General features: G+C 45.7%; 1 pseudogene; it reads right to left on the bottom strand.

Moving 5' to 3' along the window:
• Window positions 1-5779: 5779 nt before the first annotated feature.
• On the bottom strand, window positions 5780-14492 carry LOC127766399 (uncharacterized; annotated as a pseudogene).
• Window positions 14493-14972: the final 480 nt, after the last annotated feature.

The raw sequence follows: 14972 nt of genomic DNA, 5'->3' as shown, positions 1-14972 counted from the left end.
CAGTTTCGATTCCTTCTTCTCCAAATTTGGTCGTTAACATTTCTTTGACGTGGAATTGGTACTGACAGTACTACTTTTCATGTTGAAAACATCGTAGTGTTGTATCAGTTGTAGGTGTGGTTAACCGATGATTATCCAAACGGTAATGGAAATTCCCAACCGATTGAGCATAGTTTTTTTTTAAAAAAAGAAAGTGGTGCCGTTTTCAACTGTTTTTTTTATTCTGGCCATGTGTAAAATTTGTTGCAAATATCACAGTGATGTACTAGTTGTTCGTTGTTGTGGTTATGTGATTATTGCAGTGACGCCCTGTTCCACGACAATTAGTTATTACTGGATGAAATTGTATATATTTTTTTTTTGAGATAATAATGAATGCAATCTGTAAAATGGCAAAGAAATCGGAAACTGTACAATCAAAGGTGTACTGAATATATGATATATGGGAGATTATACTGCAGGTTATCAATCTCGACCAAATGATACCAATGTGCATGGTCACGCATCTGAAGGGGACAGAAGAAACGATCAATCGAGGAGACCGTAGAGTAGAGTCGCTGTATCGAAAGAAAAACTTGAGTTTGATCTCCAGCCCCGCACGCGAACGGAAAAAGGAGCAGAAAACCTCAAACTGAGATGACGAAAGATCTCCCCGCCGCTGCGTCGTCCGTCCGTCCGTCCATCTGAACGTAGGTCACATTGTTGCGTTAGTTCCAGCTGGTTCACAGCCGCTCTCCTCCGTTCAAACTGCTAAATGATGTATTTTTTATAAAAGTTTTATATACGAAAGTTATTTAAAAATTATATTATTTTTTAAAGAATAATATACACTTAATTAATCACACGTGAATGGATCATTTCGTTTTTCCCAATCCAATCCAGGGAAACGAACGCAGCTGCTGGGATCGGAATGAACGCAGCCGCTCGGAATGATCGGCCGCACGCGTGGGCGTGTGTGACTTGACGAGGATGTGTAGTGTAGCGTCGCAGGTGACAGGAGGCGGACGTGTGCGGCTCCCGGCCGGCTTACGCCGAGGCCGGCACGGCGGCGCACGTGAGGCAAACACCGGCCGCTCGTTGAAGGCGGTGCGTGCTCTATGACGTCGCCGTCTCCGCGTGGGCCTCTGAAGTTCTCAACTCTGGCACGTGTACGGTGCACCCTGCGTCGATCACATGGTCCATTGGCTCCAGCCGACGATTTCCATCAGAAAACTGTTTGTGTTCTACAACGTGGTAACAGATCAGAACCGTAGGAGCACGTAGAATTTTTCTTTTTTAGAAAAATACGAGTGATATTACAGTTTTTAGGAGGTATCGAAAGTTGCTATATTTTCGAATGTAAAATTTGTATAAAAAAAGGTGTAGCTATATTTATGGCGCCATATTTTTCACCCAAATAGTCGGTGTGTATTTACATTGTAAGTCTCTACATTACATATGTAAATTTAGTGTATTTATAATGTAAGTTTTAAAATTATATATGTAAGTCTTAAAATTACATAGTAATTACATGTGTAAGTGGGATGTAAGCGGGGTGTAAATTTGTGTTAAAGAAAAGGATGCATACATATAGCACGAAATTAGGTGACGTTTCACTTGGATTTGCATGACTTTAGAGATTAGCTAGCAATAGCATATGCTTTCAGGTCTTTTCGCGAGGAAAAAGTCAGTATGGAAGCACGGATCTTAAACACAGATCCAACGGCCAGATAACCGACTGTAATCAACGAAAAAAATCTATCGACACAATTATAGTAAATCCGAAAAAAAATGGTACGTCTTAGTATCTCTCGCGAACTGTAAACACTGGTGGAGAGATGGTTTGTAGTCCCGGTTGGTAACCCCTTTATAGTCCCGGTTTTTCAACCGGGACTATGAATCCGGGACTAAAGATCACTATCTTCAGTTCCGGTTTAAATAACCGAACCGGTCACCATTTTTTTCTTTTTTTTTATTTCCATTGTTTCTTTCCAAAGAGTTGCTCCTTCCCAAATCTCCCCAAATATCCCAAAATCAAAGTATCAACCCAAATCATTGAATCATTCACATCACAAATTCTCAAAAAAATACAATTCAAATTCTTAAAGAAATACATCACAGATCCACACATCAAATACATCACACATCATATACATCACAGATCCAAACATCATAGATCCAATGAATCACAAGTTCTTAGATCCAAATGTATCGCAAATTCGGGAAAAAAAAGAAAATTGTGCTTCGCTGCCGCCTCCCCCCTCCGGCAGAGGAGAGGGCGCCGCCGGCCGCCGGCTCCCGCCACCGCCGCGCTCCCTGCCGCCCGCGGCCGCGCTCCCTGCCGCCCGCGGCCAGCCGCCAGCCGCCGCCCATGGCCCGCCGCCCGCCGCCACCCCCTTGACCGGCGCCAGCTGCCCCCATCTCGCCACCCCGCGCCCGACGCAGCCGGCCGCCGCCTTCCCGACATGCGTCGGCCGCCGCCTCCCGCCCGACGCAGCCGGCCGCCGCCGCCTCCATCTCGTCGCCCCGCGCCGAGCCGCCGGCGGCGGCCTCCATCCCATCGCCCCGTCCGGGGCTGCTGTGGCCGGCCTCCATCTCGCCGCCCCACCGGAGGGGAAGGGAGGGGGGGAGGGGGAGGAGATGGGGTGAGAGAAGAAGGAAGAGAAGGATGGGAGGAGAGGAGGAGAGAAGAAGATAAGATGGAGAGGATGGCTGGATGGGAGAGGAGGAGATAAGGATGGAATTAATAGGAGACTTGCATGCGCGCGCGCGTGGATAGAGGCTTCGTTTTACCGGTTGTTTAACAACCGGGACTAAAAATCCTAACTTTAGTCCCGGTTGGTGTTACCAACCGGGACTAAAGATCACGGGAGGGCCTGACAGCCCCTGACAACATACGAACCGGGACTAAAGATGATCTTTACCAACCGGGACTAAAGATTAAATATGCCCATTGTAGCCACCAACCGGGACTAAAGATGATTTTTAGTCCCGGTTTTTAGTGGAACCGGGACTATTGTGGATTTTGGTCGACCGACCAAAGATGGTTTCTCCACCAGTGAAAATTTCTTTAAAAATATTCCTTTTCACCGGTTTCATAGGAATACACATGTTTCAAAGAAATTGTCATAGATATATCGTTATCGTATAGCGAGAATAAGAACTCACGACAAGTTCGCACAGTGAGTACACAAACTCGCGATGTTTGCGAGGAATAGCGGGAACGATCCGCGCCACCACGAACTCGAGAGCGAGATTGCTGAGCGAACTCGTGAGTACTCGTGTATGCTAGTCTCTTCTGGTTTGCTGCTGCCACAAGTTCGCATCTTTAGACCATTCACAGTGCGCCACAAAAATTTGGTGTGCGTCACATGCTACCTAGACTTAAGAACACCCAAGAACTAGATGGATACATACTCCACGGTGCGTACTACTTGCATACTACTTTATAAAGGGTCCCACAGTGTTTCCCATCTCCTCCCTCCTTATCTCTTCTTTCTCCCCTCTTTGCTCTTATCTCTTTTCTCTCACCTCTCTACGTCTCCCACAGACGGCGAGGAATGGTGGCGACGGGGTGGCTGGTGGTGCCGGAGGCGGGTTGAGCGGAGGCCACGGCGCCGGGCAACGGGGCGACCCAAACGGCGGCCGCCGCCCTGCTCGAGTGGTGGCGACGGCTCCGAGCCCCGGGGCGGCCTGAGCGGAGGGCGGCGACGACTGCGCCGGGAGGTGGCGCCAGAGACGGGTCGAGCTCGCCGGCTCCGAACCGGCGTTGACATCGAGCTCCTATGCCTCTCTCTTCTCCGGCCGGCCGTGTGACATCCCAGCCTAGGGCTTAATAGCATTAATACAATACTCATATCAACAAGTTGTAACTTTTTTCCGGAAGCCGATCTCCAAACAACTCCAGGGTTAAGCGTGCTTGGCCTGGAGCAATTTTGGATCGGTGACCGACCGGGAAATTCTTCCTGGGTGTGCACGAGTGAGGACAAAGTGTGCAGAAAAGACTTGTGTTGGTCTATGAGGGCAGCCTATGACCTATGAAAGCTGCCAGATGTAAGAGGGCCTGGCCTGGGAGTGTGTTGGTCTATGAGGGCAGCCTATGACCTATGAAAGCTGCCAGATGTAAGAGAGCCTGGCCTAGGAGAGCCGGGACGTTACACGGCCGTCCCCTTCTCTTCTCCTCCGCCGGCTTTCACTGGGAGTTAAATTTTAACTCATGGTAACGTGGACGAATATCGGACGTCCATTTCTCGATCCAACAGTAGTTTTCAAGTTTCCATTATATATGTGGTTTGTACTACATATTTTCCCGCGAGGCGGGGTTGGGAGCAGTAGGACAACGCATCGCGAATGTGGACCCCCTGTAAAACTAACGAGGAACGGGTGGCTAAAGTTGGCTCCGCGGTCTTGAGCAAGCCGCGCGGATTGCCGACGTGCCACCAATATTCGGTTTTTGGGGTGAGGCTGAATGCCACATGAGAGCATTGTGAATGGCCTTACTAAACGTTTGTGTCCTTGCTCCCTGACGATGGTATATTTTTACCAATTCTTTCTAAACATGTATATTTTTATAAAACCGGTGAAAAAAAAATATTTTCATATATTTTTCGGAGCTACTACTGTGTAGTGTGGTACAGTAATATACCACACCTTTTTTATTTTTACAGCGAATCTGTTTGCGATCGACTCAGCGTTGTTGCAGAGCGAGAGAAGTAGCGGTTGGCGCACCAACCATTGAACCTGGCAACCACGTCTCGGCGTTTTCTCTTGCCCCGTTAACTTCAGGGAGGCTACTTGTACACGGATGAACTGTACGTCGAGCTGCTCCTCCTACTTCACAAGTCAGCATTTCGTACTACCATTGGCAGCGACTACTCCTAGTTGAAACCGAGTGGTAACTTCTCCCTACAGTAGTGACTGCTACTACTCCTGTGCTGTGCTCAACTTCTGGACCTGCAACGTTAACGGTGCAGCTTGGCAGATGCATTCGTCCAGGTTCAGCGTGCTGGGCAGATTTTTTTTTAGATAATGGAATAAAACATCCCGACCTTTGCTTATCAGAGCTATAGCCAATTATTACAAAAGTAACACCCAAACACCGAGTGTACGAGTGTAGTTCAAATGAATTAAACACACCCAACAAAATAAAAGATCAAATTAAGATAAGGAGAGCACATTTATTCAAGTCTATTTGTGAATCTCCATCCATAGTTTGCAAGGAGTTGCATGACCGTTGTCTCAAGCCTACCACATGCAACCTTTAGTAAGCTCTCGATCATCTTCACACATTTGCAACTGTGCCCAAAATCGGAGCCAATATGTTGCCCTGGAAATTACCTGCATATATGAGATAGATGTTGATTTGTCAAAAACCATATCATTCCTAGTCAACCACAGAGCCCAACATATGGCAGAAGCTCCTACAAGTATGAGTTTACTCTTCTTGTCTACCCCCAAGAGCCAACTATCAAACATATTAGATATGGTAGTATGAAGGTATAAACCAAGAGAGAACTGTACTGCTCTCCAAACAAATTTTGCATAATGACACTCTATAAAAAGATGTTGAATAGTCTCATTTTTCATATAAAAACAACATCTTAAACTGTCATTCCAATTTCGTCTTGCCAAATTATCCTTGGTTAGCACAACCCCTTTAAGCAAGTACCACATAAAAATCTTAATCTTAAGTGGCATCTTAAGCTTCCAAATAATCTTGTTTCTCTCAATATAACCATTATTAATTAAAGTTAGATACATCGACCTAACAGAAAATATTCCATTCTGATGATAATTCCATCTAAAGCTATCAGAGGATTGATTCAATTGAATATGTACAATAGAAGCACACAATTCATGCCAATTTGCAAGATTCTGACCAACTAATGATCTCCTAAAGGAAACATTGAGTGGAACAGATCTCATAACATTAGCAATAGTAGAACTTTTCCTTCGAACAATAGAGTATAAAGATGGATATTTGTCTTTAAAAGCCAGGTTTCCTAGCCATTTATCTTCCCAGAACCTTATTTGTTTCCCATTATTTACAATCCAAGAACCCATATCTAAGAAGGTATCTTTGACCTTCATGAGACCTGACCAAAAATGAGAATCACTCTGTTTCTTATTAACTTGGGTTATATACTGATTGTAGAGATACTTTCTCTTCAATAGATTTTACCATACACCTTCCTCGTTAATCAACTTAACCAACCACTTATTCAAGAGACACTTGTTTTGTATTTCCAAGTTATGAACCCCTAAACCTCCCTGATCCTTAGGTTGACAAATGATATCCCATCTAGTAAGTCTATACTTTTTTTTATGGTCATCCCCTTGCCAAAAGAACAGTGATCTATAATAATCAATTTTTTGAAGAACCCCTTTCGGTATCTCAAAAAAAGATATCATAAACATAGCTAAACTTGAAAGTACAGAGTTAATCAAAACCAGTCTACCCCCAACAGATAAATGTTTTCCTTTCCAACTACTAAGTTTTTTCTCAATTCTTTTCTCAATCATTTTCCAATTTCTATCATTCAGTTTTCTAACATGCATTGGTATACCAAGATATTTAACAGGGAGAGAGCCAAACTTACAACCAAAGATGTTAGAATACTCATCATAATATTCCTTTGCCTGACTAAAACAAAATAATTCACTCTTATGAAAATTTGTTTTCAAGCCAGGCAACTTTTCAAACACAGATAAAATCAATTTAAGATTCTTCGCTTGTTGTAAGTCATGTTCCAAAAAAATGATGGTATCATCTGCATACTGTAAAATAGATAAACCATCATCCACTAGGTGAGGGACTACCCCATTCAATGAACCAGATCTTTATCCCTCTTAATTAATAAGGTAAGCATATATGTTACTATATTAAAAAGAATTGGAGATAAAGGATCTCCTTGCCTTAGACCTTTGTAAGTTTGAAAATTATTACCGGTCTGATCATTTACTCTAATACCAACATGTCCCCCTTGAATAAAAGAAGTTATCCATTTAGGAGAGAAGCCTTTCATCCTGAGCGTCTGTTGTACAAAAGACCATTTAACCTTGTCATAGGCTTTTTCAAAATCGATCTTAAAAATCACAGCACTTTTATTTTTGCGATGTAATTCATGCATAGTTTCATGCAAAATAACAACACATTCCATAATATTTCTCCCAGGTATAAAAGCAGTTTGAGTAGGGCTAATCACCTTTTGAGCAACACTCATTATTCTATTCGTAGCAACTTTGGTAAAGATCTTAAAACTAACATTAAGTAAGCAGATAGGCCTATATTGTTGAATTCTCATGGCCTCAGCACACTTAGGCAAAAGAATAATAGTACCAAAGTTAAGGGAGAATAAAGGCAAAGTACCATTATGAAAATCTCTGAAAAGATCCAACATATTATCCTTAATGACATCCCAAAAGACCTGATAAAACTCAGCAAGAAATCCATCAGGACCCGGAGCTTTATTATGTTCCATTTGGAAAATAGCCTCTTTAATTTCCTTTTCAGTGAATTCTTGTATTAAAGCTTCATTCTCTAATTGAGATACTTGTGGGATGTCCACAAAATTATTTTCATCAAACTGGAGATCAGAATCATCAGGAGGACCAAAGAGGCCTTTATAATAAGTGGTAATATGCGATTTTAGATTTGCATCACCATTTATCAATTGATCCCCATCTTGAAGTTGAAAAATTCTGGTTTTTCTATGTTTGCCATTAGAAACCAAATGAAAAATACTTTGTATTTGAATCACCCTCCAAAATATCCTTAGTTTTAGCCCTTTGATACCACTTAATTTCTTCTTCTCTCATAAGAGTAGATAATCTATTCCTACAAAACCATCTAAAATCAATTTTCTCCTGAGTTAGAAGAACAGATTCAGCCTTTTTATCCAACAAATCCAACCTATCCAAAATCTCATTTTTTTCTTTTTTTATACATACCACTTGTATGTTTTGCCCATCCTCTCAAATGTTGTCTTAATCGGCGAATCTTCGCCTGCCATCGCTCCATAGGAGTATTACCCTCATGTACACTAGACCAGACCTCCTTTACCATATCTACAAAGCCATCACGTAATAACCAACCAAGTTCGAATTTAAAACTATGTTGTGCATTACCTGAAGAGGTGGAGTTTGTATTTAAAAGTAGTGGAGTATGATCCAAAATATCTCTATTAAGAGCAACCACCGAGGATAAAGGAAATTTATGTTCCCACTCAGTGGACATCAAAATCCTATCAAGTTTCTCATAAGTTGGATTTGCTAAGTTATTTGCCCAAGTATAAATCCTACCTGACATTTGCAACTCCCTAAGACACAGTCCATCAATAATAGCATTAAAAAGAAAGGGCCATCTATCATCGTAACTGTCATTATTTTTTTCATCAGGGCTACGTAAAATATTAAAATCACCACCAATGAGAATTGTAGGGATTCATGACTGCACAAATTAACTAATTCAGCAAGAAACTAATCCTTAAGTTCATTTTGTGCCGGTCTATAAACTAAAACTAAAGCCCACTTGAACTTATCAACTTTGTTACATAAATGGAACTTAATATAAAAATCACCTTCATCAATTAAACCAATATCAACGTTTAGTAAATTGATGCCTAACAGAAGACCCCCAGATCTACCTCTGGGAGGTTTACAATGCCACAAAAACTCCTTACCAGCACAAAGATTTTTAAGTGCAGCTGGAGTAAATTCTTTCATAACCGTCTCAGACAATGCTATAAAGTCAAGCTGATGTTCCTTGGTCAAGTCAGAAATAAATTTATGTTTTTTTGGGTCCTTAAACCCATCACAATTCCAAAAGATTCCCTTCATTTGAAACTATTTTTATTATTTTTGTTATTTTCCCCCTTTTACTCTTTTTCTTAGAGTTAAGAGAAGATGCCATAGGATTTAAAGTGTTTTTAAGACTTTCTCACAGTCCTCACTAAAATCCATGACCTCTTCCATAATTTCACTACATAAATGTTGTAGTAAAAAATTATCCTCCAACTGGTCATCTAATGACTCAGTATCAACATTAGGGGTACAAACTTGATAAATAGAAGAACAAGCATATTCGCTTATCCTATTATTTTCTACACATTTCAAATCATTAATTACATCATCTAAAACAACATTTTTACTAGAAGGTATAACACCAAGATTATGAAGATGTGCAGATATTTGATCATTTGAAAAATGTGTAAAAGAAACATTATTAACTGAATTACCTCTAGCCTGCAGGTTCCCCAAGTTCTTATCAGCCTTCAACTTTTTGGCCCTTTCAAGAACAAGCTGATCACTATCACTTGCCCTTCTCTTACTCTTCCTTGATGGAGAGATTACTGCCTCAGGGATAGCAGAGAGCTTTGCCACAAGACTTTCCTGAATCTGGGCCTTGTCAACCATTATAGTCTCCTCATCTAAACCATCAAATTCTTCATCAGAAACAGTCAAGCCATCATATTCAGGTATCAGATTTAGCTGAGAAGAGGGAGCAGAAGGACCACCCCTCTCACTAAATTGACCACCAGAACCCATCTTAGAGCTGTTACCTGAATCAAATAAACCAGCCCCCTTCCCCAGATCCTGATTCACGTTCCCCTCTTTTTTCTTTTCCAAATCCCCATCATCCAAATTCTCCATCTCCATAGGCACAGACTCCTCATGCCTATTTTCAGGTTCTACTCTAAAAGACAGCTCATACAAGTGATCACCAATAACCACATCCACCACATCAGGAATCAGAGATGGGTCAAGAACCAAAACTTGTAAGCGAGCTATATCATACCTTCTAGTAAATATCATATCAACAGCTTTAGTAATTTCAAGGATGGAACCAACAGCCCAAATGATTAAATACTCTCTCAATTCAGAAGGAAGACCTTTGCACTGTACCCACACTTTTGGCATCACATATTTCACCTCATTCCCAACTCCCCTTTCCACAATCTCCATTTCAGCCTCACCAACTTTAGTGTGTACATTGCCCCATTCGACCATACGACTTAATTCAGCTGCAGAAGGAAAAATAGTACGAAAAGTCCCATCACCATTATCATGCACCACCCACTTCCATCTACCAGGTATTAACCTCTCCAACTCAGAAATAATAGAACTTACAGACATCTGTCCTTTAGTGACCTTAACCAAAGCCGCTTTAGGCTCATGCTTAACCCTCATTCCAGCTGAAAGAGGTATATGGAAGAAACCCAAACCATCTCCAGCATAACCACATAACTGAGCAACAGGTTTAACAGATGACCAAAAAATTGGGCAACGAGAAGCAACATGATCCTCACTTTCACAAATCTCACAGTAAAACCTAGAAGAACATTCATGCATTGTATGCCCTTTAGTATAACATCTATAACAATAAGGTTTGCCTGACCCTTTGACCTCAACCTTTGCCTTTCCTTTGTTTACCTCCCCTTGTTGTTCCAAACTATGCAAGTTACCATGCAAAAGAGAAAGCACATTACCTCCTGTACCAGAAGCAACATGACCGGCCGTACTATCACCTTTTCCATCGGCCAAAGAAATAATAGCTCCACTACCAGCCTTCACAGCAGCAGATGAAGCACCAATATTGCTCCCTCCAGCTGAAACAATCACATCATCCTTCCCCTTAGCTGAAGCACCAATGGGTTGCCCTTTCGCATCAACAGACACAGCACTCCCACCAGTCGCCTGTACTGAAGCACTTCCTATTGCACCACCGCTAGAAGGCAACAACGGTCCAGCTGAAGTCCCAGCTGCAGGTGGCCCTGCTCCACCAAGCACAGGAAAAGCGGCATCAGTCGCAACACCCCCACCAGCCACCGGAAAGGCGCCAACAACAGCAGCTCCACCAGCGGGCGGAAAGGCAGTAGAAGCTCCACCTTGTATTGCAGGACCGCCAGTCACAGGACCATGCCCAACCTGTGCAACAGGACCAGCGGCAACAGGAGCACCCACCGGCGGAAACCCAGCAAGCGGTTTGAGGATCTCCTGCTCTGCAACAGCACCATGCCCACTAGCGGTACCGAAGGGTTGAAACCCTAAATTAGGGTTAAAGCCAACGTGACTACCGGCAAAATTCCCACCACCAGGTCCTGCATTCAAACCGAACCCGTTGTTCCATCCATGTCCATTACCGGCACTTCCAAACCACCTTCCACCTTGAAAAAAATCCTGGCGGCCGCCGCGGCCATCGAACCAACCTCTTCCACGTCCGCGACCCCCTTCCACCCTGATGATTTCCGCCGCCAAAACCAGGGTGAAACCCTCGAGCAGAAAAATTTCCATAGCCCCCCACTGCAGGACGACCCTGACGGCTGTTTCTCTCCATCGGCAGACGAGCGACGGCGGCGTACGAGAAGGGTAGCGACCTTACAGATTGATCATTCACCCTAACTTTGCGCCGTATCGTACCAGTTTTTGCGAAGAGAGAAACCAAGCCAGCCGTGGGCCTGTATGATATGTTGGGCTTTGGAAAAGCAAGGCCCTTTGGACTGTTTGTGATCGATTCAAAATTTGACATCACCGGAAGTTTTGGAAAACATTCCAATCTAGTCACCGTCGGGTGAGAACCCGAGTCAGAAGACATCACCGAAGACGAAGCAACTTTTTGAATCAAAACATTCGCCGGAGGAGATTGGAATCTCGCCGGAGAAGAAGAAGAAACAGTGGAAGGAAAAACCAATGATACCTTCCCTTGCAGCGCCAAAGAAATAGCCGTACCTAACGTTCGAGGGGGAGACTTCCTTGGTAATGAAAGCGGCCCGCTCCAAGGCTTCGAAGCACTCTCCAGCGAAGACACATGTGGCCATGTATCATCGGCATGCAAGGTCTGCAAAACAGAAAAACGGGAACCAGACGACTCACCAACATCATCCAGAAGAGAAACACCTCCAGCCGCTGCTACATGCACCGGTTTCGGCCTCGATGCCGAAGCTGCCGCCACCTCGACCTCACGAGCCAGCCGGAGCCGAGCTTGCAAATCACGTTCTTCCGTGGATCCATCAGCCAAAGCCGGAGATGATCGACCGGAAGATCTCTTCGAACTGGCTGCCGCCCAAGCCGGAGCCAACGTGAGCCGACGGCGGCCATTGCCTCCTTGCCTCCTCATTCCATCAGCATCAGCCGATGGTTAAAGAGATCCGGCGACACACTCCCAGAATCCCAGCTGCTAGCTCCAACACCATGTCTTCTCTCATCGTTTGTCATCTATTCCCTCCGTTTCAAAATAAATCAACCTCGTATTATATGTTTAGATTTTTTTTTATTTCCTCCGTTTCACAATGTAAGTCATTATAACATTTCCCACATTCATATTAATGTTAATGAATCTATATAGATATATATGTCTAGATTCATTAACATCTATAACTAATATAAATATTCGTATTTTTTCGGTCGTCACCCTCCGATTCGTCCGTATTTTCATCCGTCAATCGTATCCCAATCCGATTTGGTTAGCCATGGACAAAATCGCAAAAAGAAAACCCACTACTACAGAGAAGGCATTCAGTGCCGGTTCCCAAAATCAAAAAAAAAAAAAGAAAAAAAAAAGAGAAAACTACACATCATATGATCAACAACAAGTTCATGTATCAAATGTTCATCAGATTTTTACATCATTGAATCAAACATCATAAAAACCACCAAATCATGTAGTCACGGCGCCATCGGCTAGATCAGCTTCTTCCAGATCTAGAAACGAAGATAAGGTTAAGGTTGAACGAGATGGAGGGAGAGAAAAAAGAGGATGCAAGTCGGCACGGGTGCTCACCGGAGGCGGAAGCAGTAGGACACCATCGGCCACCGCTGCTCGCCGGATGGAGGAGAGGCCGAGGCAGGCGAGGGGAGGCGGACGGAGAGGCCACCGGATCTGGCGGTGGAGAGCCCGCCGCCGTCGCCCGTGGGAGCCAAAGCCCGCCGACGCCGCCGTTGACGCCGCTGCCTCCCCAACCACTGGATCTGGAGGAGGGGAGGGCGCCGTCGCCGTCGCCCACCATGGGGAGCCGCTTCGTGAGAGAGAGGCGAGAGAGAGACGCGAGAGAGAGAGAGGAACGATGAGAGTATGAGACCGAGAGAGAGACTTATCTCCCTTGGACACTGCTGCCCTGAGGCCATGGTGGCGCTGTCAGGCTGCCGCCGCCCTTCCTCCCGCCGGATCTGGCGGAGGGAGGGCGTCTCCAAGCGGCTGCCGCTCCTCCTGCCACACGCCGCCGCACGCCACTGCCGCGGAGGGGAGGGCACGGCCATCGCCGCCGATGGGCTGCACCGTCTCCACCTGCCGCCCGCCGCCTCAGCTCTGAGAGAGAGGAGAGCGAGAGAGGACCGAGAGAGAGAGAGAGAGAGAGAGAGTAAAATGAGAGCGAGAAAAATCCAGTGCCTTCTCGGCCTTATCTCCTCGGTGGGCCCTGCCGGCTTGGCTCGGTTTTTTTAGAAACTAGCCTCATATCACCGCTGTGGATGGATGGATAAGATTCGGCTTGGTTTTTCAAGAAAACGGTACCTATAATGTATTACAGGTGTCCTATAATTAATTAATGGTGTCGGTTATTTAAAACCGACACCGATCTTAACTAATTAAAAATTCATAACTTTCCGATTGTCACCTTGTCCGTCGCTAATTTTCCGCCCCCCCCCCTCCCGGGCAACAAAAAAAATCCCAATCGGAATTCCATCACATAATCCCCGCTCAAAAAAAAAATCCCAGTCGGAAGTTCATCACAAATAGAATCGGAGACAGGGAAAACTGAAGCATATACACACAATTTTTATCCAAAAATTCCCATGCAGCTAGATCGAAGGGGAGGGTACCACCGAACCGCCAGCGGCTCCCGTCTCGCTGGATCCGGCTGAGGGGATGGCGCCGCCGCCACCGTTGGGACGCTGGCGGGCCGCTACCACCTCCCCTCCCGCTGGATCCAGTGGAGGGAAGGGCATCGCCCCTATCCGCAGCCACAACTCCCGCCGGAAGGGAGGGCGCCGCCGCCTGACGCCGCCCGCTAGGGTCGAGTCCTCCCGCGGCCCCATGGCGAGGGAGGAGGCGAGGGGCGAAGAATCGCCGCCGCTCGTGGAAGAAGAGCCGCCGACGTAGAGGATTAGCTCACGGACTACTGCTCCCCGACCCGTCGCGGACCGCTGCTCACTAGGCAGCCTTGGCGCGGGGTCACAAGTAGAGGGAGAGGGAGAGTGTAGGCGCCACGGCTGAGCCGCCGGCTCGGGGAAATGGTGTCGCCAGCTCGGGGGAAGGGCGCCACGGGGAGCGACACCGCCATATGGGGAGGGATGGAGATGGAGGGCGTCAAGCCGTCTGCTGAGGAGAGAAGAAGAAAAACCGAGAGATTTCCGACCACGCCATGCATGCTCTCGCGCACCATGAGGTGCCTGACCTCATCGGCGCGCGACGGCCGCCACCTGCTCGCCGCCCACGCCTCCTCCACGCCGCCTCCGGCCCCCATGTCCTTGTCGTCGAGGCATGCCACGCACGACGTCACGAGCAGTGCCATCGCCATTAGAGCGCCTACCTCAGTCGCCACCGCCACCGCCACGCCGCACGTGTCGTCCGCACCAGCGTGTCTGGCTCCCATCTTCCCCACAAGCTGGTCTCCCACCTCCTTCTCTTACACCGTGGCATCAGCTAACTCCGCACGGAAGTTTCGTCGTCGTCGCTCCACTAAGTCGCCCTCACATCTGTCGCTTTGACCAGTGCGTCGTGCAACACGGTCGGCTTCGCTTCGGTCATGGGTCTCCACTGTTGCAGGGGCTCACCGGAGACATGGACGACATGAGTACATCGCTCATGGCCGTGTTGTGATGTCATCGTTGTTGCTCCGGGTGGTTGCCATCATGGACTCATGGTTCGCTCACTTGAGCCGGAAAAGTCAGGGCTAATGGGCATTTTTTTCTTTTTTGATTTACAACTTTTTAATTTCTAAGAATATATTTTTTTTGAAGGGCTCATATCATGAAAAACTAAATCCTAATTATCTAAT

Source organism: Oryza glaberrima, chromosome 3, assembly GCF_000147395.1.
Source record: "Oryza glaberrima chromosome 3, OglaRS2, whole genome shotgun sequence".
Classification (NCBI taxonomy): Eukaryota; Viridiplantae; Streptophyta; class Magnoliopsida; order Poales; family Poaceae; genus Oryza; species Oryza glaberrima.
Note: the sequence above shows the minus strand (reverse complement) of the source record. Positions and strands in the feature narration are given on the sequence as shown.